The sequence below is a fragment of the Bos mutus genome, chromosome X, assembly GCF_027580195.1.
Source record: "Bos mutus isolate GX-2022 chromosome X, NWIPB_WYAK_1.1, whole genome shotgun sequence".
Classification (NCBI taxonomy): domain Eukaryota; kingdom Metazoa; phylum Chordata; class Mammalia; order Artiodactyla; family Bovidae; genus Bos; species Bos mutus.
Genome location: NC_091646.1, coordinates 90511209 through 90527233, shown reverse-complemented (window position 1 = coordinate 90527233; position 16025 = coordinate 90511209).

The following is a 16025-nucleotide window of genomic DNA, read 5'->3' as shown; positions in this document are numbered from 1 at the left end:
TGAGTCTCCTGCATTGACAGGTGGATTCTTTACCACTGAGCCACTTGGGAAGCGTGTGTGTGTGTGTGTGTGTGTGTGATTTTAGTTGAGGTATAATTGTATGTTTCAGGTATACAATAGTGGTTCATAATTTTTAAAGGTTCTACTCCGTTTACAGTTATAAAATATTGGCTATTTTCCCTTTGTTGTACAATATACCCTTGTATATTTATTTCATGTATATTAGTTTGTTCCTCTTAGTCTGCTACCCTATTTTGCCCTCCGTTCCCTCTCCCCGTTGGTAACCACTAGCTTGTTCTCTGTATCTGTGAGTTTGTTTCTTTTTTTTTTTGTTATATTCACTGGTTGGTTTTATTTTTTAGACTCTTAAGTGGTATCATACAGTATTTGTCCTTCTCTGAATTATTTCACTAATGCCCTCCAGGTCCCTCTGTGTTGCAAATGGCAAATTTTCATTCTTTTTTATGGCTGCATGGTATTCCATTGTTTATATATACACGTCATCTTTATCCAGTCATCTGTTGATAGACACTTAGGTTGCTCTCCTATCTTGGCAATTGTAAATAATGCTTGAACATTGAGGTGCATGTATCCTTTTGAATTAGTGCTAAAACTTCTTTTTAAGTCGAGAATTCAGAATATCCAGCTAACGGGAGATTAATACTTTTTACATGGAACACTCCTATTTATTTATCCTGGGATCATACTTCTCTTGGAACATGTCCATGGTACAAGTCTATGTACAAGTCTATGAAATGCCACATTTTGTGGAGAATATTCATGTAAGAATATTAAGGAGTCCAGTTGCTAGTCATGGCAGCATGGGTATTTTGGATCAACCCTCCTGCTGAAGATTACCATAAAACTGCAAGTATAAATTTCATGTAGGCCTTCCTGTTCTGAGCCAGTAAGCATCTTCTGGAAGGGTGCCTGTTAGGGAGAGACAAGTAAGTTAGTAACTGCCTGTTCCAAAATGGCAATATTCAGCTAATCCCAAACTTGGAAGAAACCTTACACCTTTTCAGTTTCATCTTAAAACTCATTATTTTGAGAGTACTTTGGAGTCTTATCTCAATATTCATTATCAGCATGCTTGGGATTTAATTACCATAATGTTCCAGAATTTTAATAACACTTAAAAATTTAATGGCAGTTTTCGTCAAGGAACTGTATCCTTGGAATGTGCTATGGTGTCTTCCTGTAGACATTCTTTAGTTGGCATACACTTAGGCAGAGCCTTCTCTTTCACAAGGGGCTCGGAAGCTGCCAAGTGCAATTCATGCTCCTGTTTAGTCTGTGGATTTCAAAGAGACCTACAGTGTTAACAGTTTATTTTATAAGAGGACCTGTGGGATAAATTTATCTCAGGTATCGGTGTGACAAACAGGCTTTGCTTCTAAGAAACATGTTTTTCTCTTCTGAACAGTGTGAAAACTACATGATTTCACTCTCCACCCACCGCCCCCCCCCCAACCCCATCCTCAAGGTCTATGGCATTTACCCCTAGTAGATCTTCACCTACTCATTTTTTCTTTTCTGACTTTTTTCATTTTCTTGCATGGACATGTATAAGTTGCCTCCAAATTTCAGAGTTAAAGTATAAATCTATAAAATGAAACTTCACACTATGTTTTGGTTTCTTACCAAACAAGGAATATCCTGAGATGGGAATTTGGATTTAAGGATGATGATAAAAATTATTTTGTTTTAATTAAAGTCATTACTAAAATCTGGCAGCACAGCAACTCAAGTAAACTTATTCATTTCTTGCTTAGGACTTTGTTGTTCAGTTGCTTAGTTGTGCCGTGACTCTCTGTGACCCCATGGACTGCAGTATGCCAGGGTTCCCTGTCCTTCATTATCTGCTTAGGTCTTGAAAGTGTCACTCCCTCAGTCATGTCTGACTCTTTGCGACCCCATGGATTGTAGCCACCTAGGCTCCTCTGCACATAGAATTCTCCAGGCAAGAATACTGGAGTGGGTTACCATTTCCTTCTCTAGGGGATCTTCCCAACCCAGGGATCAAACCCACATCTCTATGTCTCCTGCATTGGCAGGTGGGTTCTTTACCGCTAATGCCACCTGGGCTGAGAATCTACTAGGGGAGATGAAACAACTAGTGAGATTTGTTTTGAATGGTAATGTCAATAAGTTAGACATAGCTACAGGGTTACTATGTTTTCATCAAGCAGCCAAAATAAAAGTGTGTAGCACTAGAAGATAAGGCTGTGTTTTGATAATAGATGTGCTTAAAAGCTTAAGAAAGGAACTGGCATCATCCCTGGCCTTATTGTGCTTTTTCTCCTCTCACGTGCTTTCTATTACTTTCTAGTAGAGGAAGTATGGAGGGCTGTTGTTTAAGGACCAGTCTTCTGTTTGTGCCTTTCTCATCTATTTCTCGGAGAAGGCAATGGCACCCCACTCCAGTACTCTTGCCTGGAACATCCCATGGACGGAGGAGCCTGGTAGGCTGCAGTCCATGGGGTCGCTGAGGGTTGGACACGACTGAGCGACTTCACTTTCACTTTTCACTTTCATGCATTGGAGAAGGAAATGGCAACCCACTCCAGTGTTCTTGGCTGGAGAATCCCAGGGACGGGGGAGCCTGGTGGGCTGCCGTCTATGGGGTCGCAGAGTCGGACATGACTGAAGTGACTTAGCAGCTTAGCAGCATCTATTTCTGCCTTTTTCAAAAACCTAGCACTCTCATCTTTTTTTTTTTTTTTGCTTTTTAATATTTATTTATTTGGCTGCACGGGGTTTTAGTCACAGCATATATGATCTAGTTCCCTGACCAGGGATTGAACCCAGGCCCCCTGCGTTGGGAGCAAGGAGTCTTAACCACTGGACCACCAGGGGATCCCCTCTCTCATCTATTAATGCATTATCCATAATGCCCTCTCTCCCGGATTCTCTATTTTTTAATTAAGTATTTTCGGCTGTGCTGGGTCTCCGTTGCTGTGCAGGCTTTTCTGTAGTTGCAGTGAGGTGGGACTACTCTCTAGTTGCAGGCTTCTCATTGTGGTGGCTGCTCTTGTTGCAGAGCATGGGCTCTAGAGTGCACCGGCTCAGTAGCTGTGGCTCTCAGGCTCAGTGCACAGTTCAGTAGCTGTGGCCCACGGCCTTAGTTGCTCCACAGCATGTGGGATCTTCCTGGATGAGGGATCGAACCTGTGTCTCCTGCATTGGCAGGCAGATTCTTTAACATTATTCCAGCATCACAGTTGATGGGGAAACACCAGAAGAATTCACAATTATTTAATGTTGTACTGGAGATACTAATTGAAGCATATATTTTCCACATTTTTTCCTATTTTTTCCCTACTCCAACATATTATCAATTCCTCTTATGTTTTCTTCTTTTTTAAAAAACTATTTTATTTAGCTGCATTGGGTTTTAGTTGCAGCAGGCTGGCTCTTTGTTTTGACACTGGCTTCTGTAGCTGCAGCTCTGGGGCTTAGTTGCCCTGGGGCATGTGGGATCTTAGTTCCCCATTCAGGGATTGAACCCACGTCCGCTGCATTGGAAGGCAGGTTCTTAACCACTGGACCACCATGGAAGTCCCTGCTTTCTTCTTTTATAATAGTTACACGTCTATTTTTATGGCTATGTCTTATGGTTATATTTTATATATTAATTTTTTAATCCATTTGGAGTTCATCTTGTTGTATGATAATGGTGTGTACATGCAACATTTTTTACTTTTTGACCCAGTTACCATCTACTGAAATATCTGTCTTTTCTACGCTGTATTAGTTAGGGTAGGGTTAAAATGTCGTAACAAAGAGGCTCTGAAATGCAATGACTTAAACAAGGTAGTAATGATTTCTCTTACCTACCAGTTCAGAATTCATGTTCATAGGTCAGTAGGTGACTCTGTTGCCCTCAGTCATTCGGATTGAAGTTCCTTCCGTTTTATTCCTCTACCTTTAGGGCAGTAGTTGTCAAAACATGGTCCCTACTCCAGCAGCATCAACATCACCTAGGAACTTGTTAGAAATACAAATTCTTGGGGCCCACCCCAGATCTGCTGACTCAGAAACAATGGAGATGGGGTCCAGTGAGCTGTGTTTTAACAAGCCCTCCAGGGGATTCTGATGCCCTTACGTGTGAGAACCCCTCATCTAGGGCATTGTCCTCATCTGTGTGGTTCAAATAAAGCTGCATTATAGATAAGCTGAAAAAAGACAAAAGAACCCAGAGGAGGCACACTAACCAATATGTTCATGTGTCAGTACAGAAGTGGCACACATCACTTTACTCATGCCATTTTGGCAAAATCTTCATCACATGGCCACATCTAACCACAAGGAAGATTGGGAATTGTAATTTAGCTGGGCACATTCTACTAGTAGAAAAGAAGGTGTGAATGTATTTGGGAGGGTACCTAACAGTCTCCAACAGAGTTAACAATTATCAGATACAAAACTCCCATTATACCAATGGACTTCTGAAATTTTTCTATTGTGTTAACCCTGGTCTTTTATGTCATGTGCTAGACCCACATAGTTTTAATTGCTGAGGCTTTGTGATATGGTTTAATATCTTTAATATCTACTACTGCCTTCAATGTTCTTTTAGAGTTTAATTTTTCTCTTCTTGCTTATTTTTATTTTCTATAGTTTAATTTTTATTGGAGTATAGATGCTTCTTGCTTATTTTTTTTAATGACAGTTTAGGTCTAAATATTTGTTAGGCTTTTTTGAAATGAAGATCTTATACATTTCATGTGATGTTTATTTTTAGGTATTTTATGTTATTATTTGTTGCTGTTATAAATGGAGGAAGGAATTCTTTGGAAGGAATGATGCTAAAGCTGAAACTCCAGTACTTTGGCCACCTCATGCGAAGAGTTGACTCATTGGAAAAGACTCTGATGCTGGGAGGGATTGGGGGCAAGAGAAGGGGACGACAGGATGAGATGGCTGGATGGCATCACTGACTCGATGGATGTGAGTCTCAGTGAACTCTGGGAGTTGGTGATGGACAGGGAGGCCTGGCATGCTGCGATTCATGGGGTCGCAAAGAGTTGGACACGACTGAGCGACTGATCTGATCTGATCTGATAAATGGAGTATCTTCTTCCGCTATATTTCCTAGCTGCTAAAATCTTGGTCCAAGATAACTTCCTTTCTCACCAGAACTATTCTAACAGCCTCCTTAACTGGTCTCCCTGCCTCCTTTATGGTTTCTAATACTCTACCTGATTAGGTTCCTCCCAACTTCCCATCCACTCTGCTCCTATTAATATCATACCAACATTCCAACCCCTAACCATGCCAACATCATCCTTTCGGCTAGATCCTCCTTTCTTCTCATGGCTGTCTCCTCCTCATTCAGGTCTTAACTCAAATGCTGCCTCTTCAGAGAGGCCTACCCTGACATTGCTACTGCTGCTGCTAAGTCGCTTCAGTCGTGTCCGACTCTGTGCGATCCCATAGACGGCAGCCCACCAGGCTCCCCCGTCCCTGGGATTCTCCAGCCAAGAACACTGGAGTGGGTTGCCATTTCCTTCTCCAATGCATGAAAGTGAAAAGTGAAAGTGAAGTCGCTCAGTCGTGTCCGACCCTCAGCGACCCCATGGACTGCAGCCTACCAGGCTCCTCCGTCCATGGGATTTTCCAGGCAAGAGTACTGGAGTGGGGTGCCATTGCCTTCTCTGCTGACATTGCTAGCTAACTAATTAAAGTTCCATGCAAGCCCTAAAGGAGAGATGTGCAATCTCGGACAGGACCCTGGGCCAGTCTCTTGCCTAGGAAAGGTGCGGCGGGAGCCGCTGAGGCTGATGACTCTTCTTTGGCTGCACTTCGAGCTAGTGGGGGACAGGTCACAGAGGGCTGTGCTTCCACTGTCTCCTGGTCACTGGATGCAGTACATGCTCTCCAGATGCTTCCTGGTTACCTTGACACTCGTATATTGAGGGCCATCCTCCCCTACTGCCTTCCCTCCATGCAAGATCTATAGCATGAAACCACTTTTACTTTCTAAAACTAAGATGTTGTCTCTTTACATGTGAGAGAAGACCACCCCACTAACTGTGACCTTCAGCAAGTACCTTAACCTCTGAATCACAGCTTCTTTAGCGTGAAGTAGGAATAACAGTACCTGCCCTTTACACTTTTTTGTGATAATTAAGGGGACAGTGTATGTAAAGTGTCATATTATGATTCCACGATATCAGTGGATATCTAATAGTAAACAGTCACAACTGTCACAAAAAAATAAAACCCCACCCCCAAAGCCCCCATCCTTCTACTCTCCCAGGGTAGAAAGCTCAGAATCACCCAGACAACTTATTTCACCACCTCTCTCCACCAGCTGGTCACCCAAAGCTGCCTCATCTTTTCTGAACACTGCTCACGTTTGTGGTCCCTTCCCTTCCTTGCTGCCTTCAGCTCAGACCACAGAAACAGCTGTCTTTCTGCCTCCATCCTCTCCCCATCGCTGACACATTCCTCTCCGCTCTCCTCACTAACAGAACTCCAATTTGGCTCAGGATGGATGTACTTCTCTAAGAATATTTGGCTCCTCAGCCTCCCTTGCAGCTTGAATCACCTTATCCCCCAGTTCTGGTCAATGAGATGTAGGTAGAAAGTCCCTGAGCTGAGAACCCCTTCCCCAACAAAACCTCATGAGAAGACTTTTGGCTCTACTATTTTTTTCCTCTCCTAGAACTTGGAGCATAACACCCAGAGAGGCAGGAACTCTTCTGCAACCACGAGGACAAAAATATATGCTGACAATGGTGGAGTGGAAGATGAGCCGGCCTGTATTCTAGATGACCCGGTGAGGCCAGTGCCCCAGCCTGAGCTGTCTTTCTCTGGACCTCTTTTTACATAAGAAACATAAATCCCTGTGTATCTCATTCTCCATCCTTTGGGCTGCTATGTTTGTAAGTCTTTGGCAGGTTTAATTTTTTTTTAATAAAAAATTGAGACATAAAAGAACTTGTATGCTAGTGGAAAAGGGCACATCCAATGATCTCTCATGACACAAATATTTTCCATCATATGAGATATTATTTACATGACCCTTCTGCAAATATTATAAAGTTCCTTGTTTTAAAACTCTAGCTGTATATTTTTTAAAAAGACAATACACATATACACACTCCTCCCAGGGATATGGAGAGCAATGATACTGTGTCATCATAGTTCCACTAGGACAGAGGTGAGCCTGCTACATGGAAAAACCAATAGCAAGTCATCCACAGCCAATGACTTTGTGATAATGACCATCACTCTTGTTTTAAGGGCTTCCCTGGTGGCTCAGATGATAAAGATAAAATTCTCTCTTTGAGTCATTGAACTTGCTAATTCTTGTAAGCACCCTGATATTAGGAATTGCAGTAGTTTTTTTTTTTTTTTTTAAGTGTGACAATGGTAATGCAGTTATTTTTGAGAGGGGCTCCTTACCTTTTAGAGATACATTTTTAATAATGAAATGATGTCTGGGATTTGTTTCAAAATATTCGAAGGGGAAAGTGGGTCAGGGTATAGATTAAGCAATATTGGCCATGAGGTGATAGTTGTTGAAGTTGGGTGATGGGTAAGACTTAAAAAAAAAAAGTCCCTGGGCTTCCCTAGTGGTCCAGTGGTTAAGAATTCGCCTGCCAACGCAGTGGTCACACATTCAATCCCTGGTCTGGGAAAATCCCATATGCTGAGGGGTAACTAAACCCATTGGGCTTCCCTTGTGGCTTACCTGGTAAAGAATCTGCCTGCAGTGCGGGAGACCTAGGTTCGATCTCTAGTTTGGGAAGGTCACCTGGAGAAGGAAACAGCTACCCACTCCAGTATTCTGGTCTGGAGAATTCCATAGTCCATGGGGTCACAAAGAGTCGGACACTACTGAGCAACTTTCACTTTCAACTAAGCCTGTGAGCCACAACTCCAGTGGGTCCCTGTTGCCCTCATGAAAACCCAGATTCCTAATGTGTTGACATCGCATGGCTCTTGCTTCATCTTTCCTATCTCTTTTTAAAGTTTTTTTCATCATCCCCTCCACTCCAGTCACACTGAACCACCTTTCTTTTTCTGATCCTGTCGGGTCTTTGTCTCACTTCCTGCCTTTTGTACATGCTGTTCTGTGAGAAACACTTCTTCTTCCCCTTCCTCTGGCTAATTTACATCCTCCAAATCTCTTTAGTGATTGGATCCATCTGGGGTCTGAAAAAAAAACAAACCCAGAAGCACACTTGGCAACATGAAAACAATTTACATACAGTAAGATTGACTTCTTTAGGGGTGTACAGCTCTGAGTTCTAACGTGTAGAGACCTGTGTAACCACCACAATCAGGATACAGAATAGTCTCATCATCCTGAAATGCTCCCAACAGGTATTATTTTATAAGTCACACCCTCCCCTCACCCTTAACCCCCCAGCAACCCCTGATCTGTTCTCTAGTACTATTGTTTTGTCTTTTCTAGAATGGTATATAAATGAAACCATAGAGTATATAACCTTTAGAAACTCGCTTCTTTCACTCAGCGCACCTTAGAGATGCGATCATATTATTGCATGCATTAACAGATCATTCCTTTCCTTTTATTGCTGAGCAAATATTTTGTTGTATGGATGTACCACAGTTATTTGCTCCATTCACATGTTGAAAGGCATTTGGATGGTTTCCAGGTTTTGGTGATTATGAATAATACTGATATAAACATTCCTATACAACTTCTTCTGCAAAAATAAGTTCTATGTTTCTACAGGTAAATGTCTACAAGTCAGATTGATGGGTCATGTGATAGGTACACATTTAATTTTATGAGACTGTCAAACTGTTTTCCCTAGTGGTTATATCATTGTGAACTCCCATCTGAGAGTAGCCGCCCTTCCATGTCATTGCATGACTAGTGCTTGCTGTTGTCAGTATGTTTTTTTTTTAAATTTTAGCCATTCTTTCTCTATACATTTAAAATTTTCATCTCTTTATTTTTAAAAATTATTTTATTGAAGTATAGTTGATGTACAATGTGCTAATTTCTACTGTACAGCACAGTGACTCAGTTATACATATGTATACATTTTTTTATATTCTTTTTCATTATGGGTTATCACGGGATATTGAATATACTTCCCTGTGTTATACAGTAGGACCTTGTTGTTTATCCATTCTATGTGTAATGTGTTTTAGCTATTTTAATACTCTGTATCTCCTGGTGCTTTTGTTTTCCTTTTCCCTAATTGCTAATGATGTTGACCATCTAGTCATGTGCCTATTTACCATATATGTTTTTTCTGTTTGTTTAAATCTTTTGCTTGTTTCAAAAACTGGTTTGTTTTCTTATTGTTGAGTGAGTTGGTGATGGACAGGGAGGCCTGGCATGCTGCGATTCATGGGGTCACAAAGAGTCAGACACAACTGAGCGACTGAATTGAACTGAAGAGTTATTGATTTATTCTGGATAGAAGTCCTTTGTTGGATATGTGCATTACAGATATTTTCTCTGCAGTCTGTAACTTGCTTTTCATTCTCTTTAAAAAAATTTAATAACACTTTTTTTTTTATTGTGGGGAAAATACACATAAATATAACATTGGTCATCCTGACCGTTTTTTAGGTGAGTTCACTGGTTCGCTGTAAAGAATAATATTACATAGGAACCTGGAATGTTAGGTCTGTGAATCAAGGCAAATTGAAAGTGGTCAAACAGGAGATGACAAGAATGAACATTGACATTTTAGGAATCACTGAAATAAAATGGACTGGAATGGATGAATTTAACTCAGATGACCATTATATCTACTACTGTGGGCAGGAATCCCTTAGAAGAAATGAAGTAGCCCTCATAGTCAACAAAAGAGTCTGAAATGCAGTACTTGGATGCAATCTCAAAAACGACAGAATGATCTCTGTTCATTTCCAAGGTGAACCATTCAGTATCACAGTAATCCAAGTCTATGCCCCAACCAGTAATGCTGAAGAAGCTGAAGTTGAATGGTTCTGTGAAGACCTACAAGACCTTCTAGAACTAACACCCAAAAAAGATGTCCTTCTCATTGTAGGGGACTGGAATGCAAAAGTAGGAAGTCAAGAGATACCTGGAGTAACAGGCAAATTTGGCCTTGGAGTACAGAATGAAACGGCAAAGGCTAATAGAGTTCTGCCAAGAGAACGCACTGGTCATAGCAAACACCCTCTTCCAGCAACACAAGAGAAGACTTTACACATGGACATCACCAGATGGTCAATACCGAAATCAGATTGATTATATTCTTATATTCTTTGCAGCCGAAGATGGAGAAGCTCTATACAGTCAGCAAAAACAAGACCAGGAGCTGACTGTGGTTCAGATCATGAACTCCTTATTGCCAAATTCAGACTTAAATTGAAGAAAGTAGGGAAACCACTAGACCATTCAGGTATAACCTAAATCAAATCCCTTTCAATTATACAGTGGGAGTGATTCAAGGGATTAGATCTCATAGAGTGCCTGAAGAACTATGGATGGTGGTTCATGACATTGTACAGGAGGCAGTGATCAAGACCGTCTCCAAGAAAAAGAAATGCAAAAAGGCAAAATGGTTATCTGAGGAGGCCTTACAAATAGCTGAGAAAAGAAGAGAAACTAAAGGCAAAGGAGAAAAGGAAAGATATACCCATTTGAATGCAGAGTTTCAAAGAATAGCAAGGAGAGATAAGAAAGCCTTCCTCAGTGATCAATGTAAAGAAAGAGGAAAATAATAGAATGGGAAAGACTAGATATCTCTTCAAGAAAATTAGAGATTCCAAGGTAACATTTCATGCAAAGATGGGCATAATAAAGGACAGAAATGGCATGGACCTAACAGAAACAGAAGATATTAAAAAGAGGTGGCAAGAATATACAGAAGAACTATACAAAAAAGATCTTCATGACCCAGATAACCACGATGGAGTGATCACTCACATCAGCCAGACATCCTGGAATGTGAAGTGGGCCTTAGGAAGCATCATTACGAACAAAGCTAGTGGAGGTGATGGAATTCCAGTTGAGCTATTTCAAATCCTGAAAGATGATGCAGTTAAAGTGCTGCATTCAATATGCCATCAAATTTGGAAAACTCATCAGTGGCCACAGGACTGGAAAAGGTCAGTTTTCAATCCAATCCCAAAGAAAGGCAATGCCAAAGAATGTTCAAACTATCGCACAATTGCACTCATCAAACACACTAGCAGAGTAATGCTCAAAATGCTCCAAGCCAGGCTTCAACAGTAGGTGAACCGTGAACTTCCAGATGTTCAAGCTGGATTTAGAAAAGGCGGAGGAACCAGAGATCAAATTGGCAGCATCTGTTGGATCATCAAAAAAGCAAGAGAGTTTCAGAAAAACATCTACTTCTGCTTTATTGACTACACCAAAGCCTTTGACCGTGTGGATCACAACAAACTGTGGAAAATTCTTAAAGAAATGGGAATACCAGACCACCTTACCTGCCTCCTGAGAAATCTGTATGCAGGTCAGGAAGCAACAGTTAGAACTGGACATGGAACAACAGACTGGTTCCAAATCGGGAAAGGAATACAGCAAGGCTGTATATTATCACCCTGCTTATTTAACTTATATGCAGAGTACATCATGCGAAATGCCGGGCTGGATAAAGCACAAGCTGGAATCAAAATTGCTGGGAGAAATATCAATAAACTCAGATGATAATAAATAATGCAGATGATACCACCCTTATGGCAGAAAATGAAGAACTAAAGAGCCCCTTGATGAAAGTGGAAGAGGAGAGTGAGAAAGTTGGCTTAAAACTCAACATTCAGAAAACTAAGATCATGGCATCCAGTCCCATCACTTCATGGCAAATAGATGGAGAAACAATGGAAACAGTGACAGACTTTATTTTGGGGGAGCTCCAAAATCACTGCAGATGGTGACTGCAGCCATGAAATTAAAAGACGCTTGCTCCTTGGTAAAAAAGCTATGACCAACCTAGACAGCATATTAAAAAGCAGAGATGTTACTTTGCCAACAAAGGTCTGTCTAGTCAAAGCTATGGTTTTTCCAGTAGTCATGTATGGATGTGAGAGTTGGACTATAAAGAAAGCTGAGCACCGAATAATTGATGCTTTTGAACTGTGGTGTTGGAGAAGACTCTTGAGAGAGTCCTTTGGACTGCAAGGAGATCCAACCAGTCAATCCTAAAGGAAATCAGTCCTGAATATTTATTGGAAGGACTGATGCTGAAGCTGAAACTCCAATACTTTGGCCACCTGATGCGAAGAACTGACTCACTTGAAAAGACCCTGATGCTGGGAAAGAGTGAAGGCAGGAACAGAAGGGGGACGACAGAGGATGAGATGGTTGGATAGCATCATCGACTCAATGGACATGAGTTTGAGCAAGTTCTGGGAGTTGGTGATGGACAGGGTAGCCTGGCGTGCTGCAGTCCATGAGGTCGCAAAGAATCGGACACGACTGAGCGACTGAACTGAACTGAACTGGTATTAAGTTCATTCATGTTGTTGTGCAGCCATCACCACCATGCATCTCCTGAAATGTTCATCTTGCAAAACAAACTCTGTACCTTACAGTAACTTCCCACTTCCCCCTCCCCCAACCACTGTTCTACTTTCTGTCTCTACAGATTTCACTATTCCGGGTTCCTCACATAAGTGGAATCATACAGTATTTGGCCTTCTATGATTGACTTAATTATAGTCACCACTACTCTCTTTTTGGTTACTATATTCATGGAATATCTTTCTCCATCCTTTCACTTGCAGTCTATTTGTATGCCTAGATCTAAAGTGAGTCTCTTGCAGATAGCAAATAGTTGGGTAATTTTAAGAAATCTATCCTGTAAATTTCTGTCTTTTTATTGTAGAGTTTAATCCATCTACACTAAAAAATCACTTACATTTAATGTAGTTATTGATACATTAGATTTAGAACTACCATGTTATTATTTTGTTTTCTGTTTTTCCCCATGCCTTTTTATTCCCCTGTTTTTCCTTTTCTGCCTTCTTTTGGATTATGGGAATATTGTTAAACATTTCAGTTTAATTTATTAATTGGCTTTTTTTTACTATGTTTCATTGTGTAGGTTTTTATTTATGTATTTGGTCGCACCAGGTCTTAGTTGTGGAATGTGGGGTCTAGTTCTCTGATCAGGGATCAGACCTTGGAGTCTTAGCCACTGGACTACCAGGGAAGTCCCCCACTATATAGTTTTTAAATGGTCGCTCTAGGGATATGTACACATACATAAATTTTGACCAATATTTTACTACTCCAAAAGGAGTGTAGAAACCTTACCATCATATAAGACCATTTACTCTTTTTTACCTTTTAGTTATTGTAGGTATTACATCTATGTACATTAAAACTCCTGTAGGAAGCATTACAATTTTTGCATTCAACTGTCATATGTATTTTAAAGAACTTAGGAGGAAAAACTCTTATGATATTTACTCAGATACTTACCATTTCTATTTCTTTTCCTTCATTTGTAAAATTTCATATTTCCTTCTGGTATCATTTACTTTCTGTCTAAAGAAAGAGCAGGACTCACAGTGGCATATTCTCTTAGCTTTTCTTCATCTGAGAATGTCTTTATTTTGCCTACATTCTGAAAAATATTTTCACAAGATATAGAATTCTGGGTTGACAAATTTTTTAGCACTTAAAAATGTTATTTTTAAACTTCTGGCCTTATGGTTTCTGATGAGAAATATTTAGTCATTTGAATCATTATTCCTTTGTATGCAATGAATTGTTTTTCTTTGCTTTAATTTTTTTTCTTTGTCTTTGCTTTTCAGAAGTTTGGTTATGTGCCTGGGATTGATTTCTTTGAGTTTATAATGGTTTTTTTTTTTTTTTCCAATCGTTTTGAATCTTTATGCTCATGTCTTCCTTCAAATTTGGGAAATTTTCCAATATTATTTCTTCAACTACTTTTTCTGCATCATGCTTCTTCTCCTTTCCACCTCAGACTCCAATGACATGAATCTTACACCTTTGGTCAAATCCTGGATGTTGGTTTGTTGTTTTTTTTAAGTAATTAACTTTATTTTTTGGCTATGTAGGGTCTTGGTTTCAGCGCACAGGCTCAGTAGCTGTGGCACACTGGCTCAGTTGCCCCGAGGCATGTGGGATCTTAGTTCCCCAACCAGGGATGGAACCTGAGTCCCCTGCATTGGAAGGTGGATTCTTAACTACTGGACCATCAGGGAAGTCCTTGTTCACTTAAAAAAAAAAAAAACTTTTTCCCTCTGTTGTTCAGATCAGATAATTTCTGTTGATGTATCTTCAAGGTCGCTGAGTCTTCTCTGTTATCTCCATTTTTATTGAGCGCATCCAGCAAATTTGTATTTCTTATTTCAGTTATTCTAATTTTTAAGTTCTAAAATTTCTTCTACTTGGTTTATTTTTGTAGCTTCTATTTTTTTTTCTACTGACACTTTTTATAATTCCAAGAGTATTTGCTCATACTCCTTGGAGCATGATTATAATATCTGTTTTAGAGTGTTTCCTGATATTTCCAACACCTTGGGCACCTTAGGGTTGGTATATATGGATTGTCTTTTCCCTTGTGAGTTATTGTGATTTTCTTGGTTCTTCATATGCCAAGGCTTGTTATATCCTGGACATTTGACTATTATGTTATCAGACTGTGAGTCTTGCTTAGATTCTATGGAAAATGTTGATTTTTTTGTTTGTTTCTTTCAGGTAGGTTTAGGCACCAAGTTCTGACCTCTCTTCTTTTGTAGGCTGTGGTTCCAATATCAGTTTAGTTTTGAAACATTTTGCAGGGCTATTCAGACTTTCTCCATGTGTGGGCCACCCAGGAGCCAATCTGCATGCTAGACTAGACAGTGTTGTGCTCTGTAGCTTAGCTGTCAAAATCTTCAGTATTGACTGTTTAGAGTCAAGGCCATATATCTGGAGCTTGGGCTTGAGTCCAGGACTTTATGCACAACTTTATGTGATCCCTTTCTCAAGTTCCCTTCTCTTTGCAATCACTCTATATTCCTCAGCTCTAAGAGGATCCCCATCCTGGTCCTATGGTTAGAAAGCCTGGGCCTTAGCCTCATGGCTTTGCCATATAGCTCCTGTGACAGAGTTTGCTTTCTTTTAATTTTCATTTCATTTCATTTTTAATTTAAAAAATATGTTTTTATTGATGGCTGTGCTGGGTCTTCATTGCTGTGTATGGGCTTTCTCTAGTTGTAGAGAGTGGGGGCTACTGTCTAGTTTTTGTGTGTGGGTTTCTCATTGCAGTGGCTACTCTTGTTGCAGAGCACCGGCTCTGGGCACATGGGCTCAGTAGTTGTAGGTCAAGGGCTCCAGAAGTTGTGGCACATGGGCTTAGTTGCTCTGTGGCATGTGGGATCTTCCCCAACCAGGGGCTGAATCGGTATCCCCTGCATTGCAAGGCTGATTCTTAACCACAGGACCACCAGGGAAGTCCTCATTTCATTTTTTTGGCTGTGTGGCTTGTAGGGTCTCCTTGACCAGGGACCAAACTCATGCCATTGGCAGTGAAATCAAGGAATCCTAACCATTGGACCTCCAAGGAATTTCCTCCATCTGTTTTCAAGGTCAAGCTGAAGAAGGACAAACAATCAAAAAGCAACAGTGATTTCCTGAGGTTCTTTGTACCACAGTCCCTCTAGTTAGAGAGAATTCCTTTGGTTGGAGAGAAATTTTAGGTACCTGCTCAGCCACTGTTGCCATTGCTGCTGCCATGGGACTGTAGTTTTGAAAGTGGGACTTGCTTGGGGTTTGGAGTTGGAGGGAAAAAAGGTATTTTTCCACTTTCTCTATCCTTTGGGGCTCCCCTTCCCATTCTATGAACCAGAAAGAGAACACTTATGTGAATATCTTTCACTCCACATCTGGTATACAATTCTGGGATTTGTACTGTCTTAATCCAGGCCAGGAGATATGGGAGGTAAAAAAAAAAGTCTAGGAATCTCACCACTGGATTGGCCATTCTTTGAGTTCTGATATATATCCCCAGTCTACCTGCTACCATTTTCTTTTCACAGTCCTCAAATAAGGTGCTTCATGCACTCGGCCCAGGATTTTC